The 4277-nt window shown below is 41.2% G+C and overlaps 1 pseudogene; it reads left to right on the plus strand.

Annotated features, from left to right (window-relative positions):
* Positions 1 to 255: 255 nt before the first annotated feature.
* LOC124689354 lies at positions 256 to 3964 on the plus strand (annotated as a pseudogene).
* Positions 3965 to 4277: the final 313 nt, after the last annotated feature.

Genomic DNA, 4277 nt, shown 5'->3' on the forward strand with positions numbered 1-4277 from the left:
AAGTGACATTTTTGCAAACTTCACAATGCTTTTTTTTCTTGAACCGTCCCTCTTAATTCCGTCTCTCTCCCCGTGCTCCATCTCCACCTCCACCGATCTCTCCTGTCTGAGCTCCCCATGGTCGCCGGTCTCCTTTTCCTCCGCGCTCAGCCGACGGATTATCGCACCGCATCCGGTCTTCGCGTGCCGCGCGCTTCCCTAGCGGGCGCACCGCGCGCTTAAGAAGCAGGTGGAGAGGCTAGATTTGGAGAGGAGATGGCGCGGCAGGCTCAGATGGAGCGTGCTCTCATCGGCGGCGCCAGAAGGATCGAGGAATCGGAGAGCGACATGGAGCGACGGATGCCACCAAATCGACGGGCAGGTTCGTTCTCTCTGGCTATCTCCTCCCTGTTTTCTCCATCCCCGGCCAAATTCCGGCGCTCAGGTCAAATTCTCTCCCTAGCCCATGTGGCCGGATTTCACCCCCTTTATCGCTCAAGTTTGATGTGACGAACGAGGTGGCCAGTACGGGCACGCTGGGCTTGAGGAGATCGATGGTAGCTTCCTGTCGCCGGTTCATGTCCGAGATCTGCTGTAACGCGTTCAGGTGCAAGCAGAACCTGCACTTGTGTCTGAAGCTGCGAGAGCAGAGTGGCAAGGAGCCGAGGAATTCCATGTACGTCTACGCGAGTCTATAACAAAATAACAAATCATCCTCGATCTCCACGTACTGTATGAATCAAAAAAGAAAGGAAAAGGAAGCACCTGAATGGATCCATCCCGAATCCATCAACTAGCTATATGATACATTTAATCTTGCGCATCTATTCCTTCCTCTTCTACGTCCAGTTAAATTGATATATACAGCATTGAAAATTTTAATCTAACAAATTGATGACGAGTCCCTTTATTCATTTGTGTTTAACCCTTTGCGTGTTGATATCTCGCCTTTGCTCCTCTGTGTCACTGTTGTTTTGTGCTACGCTATGCCATGCTTTCAATGTTTTTTCCCTTCTTTTCTTAAATGTAGAATCACCGTCATGTTTGTTCATGCATATGAGTCAATTTTTAGTTATTTCTTGGCTTGCCAATTTGAGGACAGACAATGGGCGAGTGGATTTACAGGGAAAGATATATTCTCTTTGGTCTGGATGGTTGCAAACGTTATGTGCAGATTCAGAGACTATGATAAATGATATCTGCCAAATATTTCGTTTTTAATGTTCTCAATACAACACTAGCATTATTAGACAGTTGTTTTTTTTTTTGTGAAAGATTATTAGACAGTTGTTTACAATTAGCTATTTCAGACTGTGCTCCATTAATATCAGTACTTTAAGCAAATACAGGTTAATGTTGAATGTTAGGTTCCTGGCAAAGCAATAGTAAAATATCAACCATTAGTCATCATGTAGATACTGAAATGTAAGTGAATCATATATGTTCAGAAACGAGTAAAGAATATTTTTGACCATCATTCTCAGTGTTCTCTTTAATTTTTATTTGTCTCTGACATACCTGGTTTATTCTGAAACTATCTGATGTTGTTAGACATGTATAGTAATAATATCTACATACCTGCAAAGAAATATTATATTCTTAGCATGGGTGGTTCTGGCCAGACTAATTACGGGGTACTCGGTGCTGGGAGCAATTGCATTGTACTTAAATGACCTCGTGCTTCTTAGTTCCGTTTGTATCTGTTAACTCTTCCCAGTTTTTCAAGTTTGAATTTACAACTTAGGACATAGAGACATGAATGTGAATGACTTACCTTTTTCTCAACACATTTCAGGTTTGGTTCTCTTGCCTTCACTTCATGCAAGAGTTATCAGCGATGCACAACATTTCTGAAGTGATGGCGTCAAGTACCGGCTGATGATAGTTCTGTTTAGCATGAATCATGTCACCTGGTAAGCTTGAGGTGGCCATGGTGCTACCGACATATATTTGATCACCAACCCCTCTCATTTAACATCCACACATTATGTTTGAAGTATTTTGGAAGAAATGCATGGTGTTACTGTCTCCATGGTATCAAATTGTTTCAGTTTTGTTAGCTCATAGCTTTTAAGGAACATGCCAAATTTTCAAATGCCATATTATTTGGAAAATTTCAAGAAACAACCCCTTGCCTATTTAATTTGTGCATTTGGTGGACTTAACATTGCATTAATTGCTACTCCCTCCGGTCAGTTGAAATTGACGCAGGTGGTGTGAATACGGAAGGCAGTCTCATGTGTTAAGCAGCGGCAATTAAATAGGACCAGAGGTAGTATTTCACATAGAACTGAAATTTCTATCGGAACATTTGCCTAGGTCTTGAGAAAGTTAGTTTTATTGAGATCTTAATCTTGATACTGGAGCAACTCAAATGTTTACATACACCGTTTTAGCTAAAATAGTTCCCTTTTGTACACGTATACCGGACTACAGTATCTTGGTGCAATGTGTCTTGTTTTATTTTTCATTTCTTATAGATGCTGATGCAGTATCTTCTTTTTGATAGTAAACGATAATCCAAAGTTTTTGAAGCATTGCTTATTTGTTCTCTTACAGTGCAAATAACATCATTGGAGAGTTGCCTTCAGACTTTTGCTGACTGGCAAATATGTTAGATTATGTCTCATTTGTGTTTAATTAGTAAATTTCATCGCGGCCTCCGCCGTGGATGAGCAGAAGCGTGTGGCCAGGACGTTGGTGGCGCCCGGCACGGTGGTGTTTGCCGAGGTGCTCGGGCGCATGCTGAGCGGCCGGCCGCTGCTGAGGTGCTCGGGCGCACGCTGAGCGGCCGGCCGCTGCTGTCCGCGAGGCGGCTCTTCCGATGCCTTGCATGGCACCGAGCCAGGCAGGTTTTGTCCCCACAATGTTCATTTCAATCTACATATTATGATCCTGATGAGTTCGAGCGCATAGCTCCCTTGCTCAGTGTATGGATATGGAAAGCCTTAGACACTAATGATACAATTATTCATGTGTTTTGGAGTAGACAGATTATTCAACTTGACAAACCAATTGAGCTTAAAATTTATGAGTGGAATACTGGTGGACTTCTTACTAGAATTGGGGTAATAAAGAAATTGATTTCTTTAATTTTTTGCCATCTGTTTTATTAATAGCTGTACAATTGCAGTGTTTCAGATCAGGTCTAATGTTTTCTTCGACTACATTTCAGGGGCTGAGAGCATTCCTTCTTAAATTTGAGCTCATGTACATGACAAATACATTTACAGACTTGAAAAACAACATAAGGAACAATCAAATATTTGTGTCTGGGCCATCGTTATTAAGTATAACCATTAGAAGCCTTTTACTTATTCTTCATTGAAGTAATTGGTTACCTCTGCAAACAGGTTGGTCGCAGCATACGTGTTTGCATTATAAGGCTATATGAAGAGACTAATGACCTCATAATCAGATCCTAAACCTAAACGATTGGGTGATAATTCTGGTGATCAAGTAAAATGTTTCTGACAAAATTGCTCTCAGGTATACCTCAATCGCAGTGTATTGGACTTGCTCAATTGTCAACAACTGTTTGAAAACAACGTAGTAGTACCAGCTAACTAAGTTACTTATTTGTAGTTTGTAGTGAGATTTTGTGGTCAGATATGGTGAACTCCATAAATTTATTTTGCTACTTAATTACAGCATAGCAGACCTTGAGAATGCACCTGATTTATTTCTCTCAGACAAGGAGGTAAGAGACTGAACTGCAACTTATTTTCCTTTGACAATTTTTGCCCTATGCATCTTTTCTTATACCATTTGTCTTATGCTACTGCAGAAGCTGTTTTCAGAAGCTGAAGAAATGGCAAAGAGGTATGGGGAGAAGCTTCCAGTTGTCTCTCGGAGCACTGAATTAGATTATGGCCTCCAAGGGGAAACTATTCCATTTGATATTGAAGCTACACTATATGCAAACTGGAAATGGTTCAAATTTCTAATGTATGGCAAGCCTGCTGAGGAAAATGATCAAACATAGTTGTACCTATTGTTCATTTCATGCACTGGATGTCGCGAAGAGAATTTGGTTCATATCGAAGAGCAGAATGTATGTGAGCACCTTAGTCACGAACATATTAAGATCGATCTTCATTTGACGACCTACAAGAGAATGTGCGTTCTATCTATGTGATAAACCTCTAAGTAGCAGTAAGACTATCGATGTGCTGATCTACCATTTGATCACACATTGCGTCCCTATTGCGTGTTATTATCATCCTCTTGAGTAGCACACAGGAAAATATTGTTCAATGATATTGCTCACTTTTTGTTTGACCCACCAAGAAAAACGT

The sequence above is a fragment of the Lolium rigidum genome, chromosome 2, assembly GCF_022539505.1.
Source record: "Lolium rigidum isolate FL_2022 chromosome 2, APGP_CSIRO_Lrig_0.1, whole genome shotgun sequence".
NCBI classification, from domain to species: Eukaryota; Viridiplantae; Streptophyta; class Magnoliopsida; order Poales; family Poaceae; genus Lolium; species Lolium rigidum.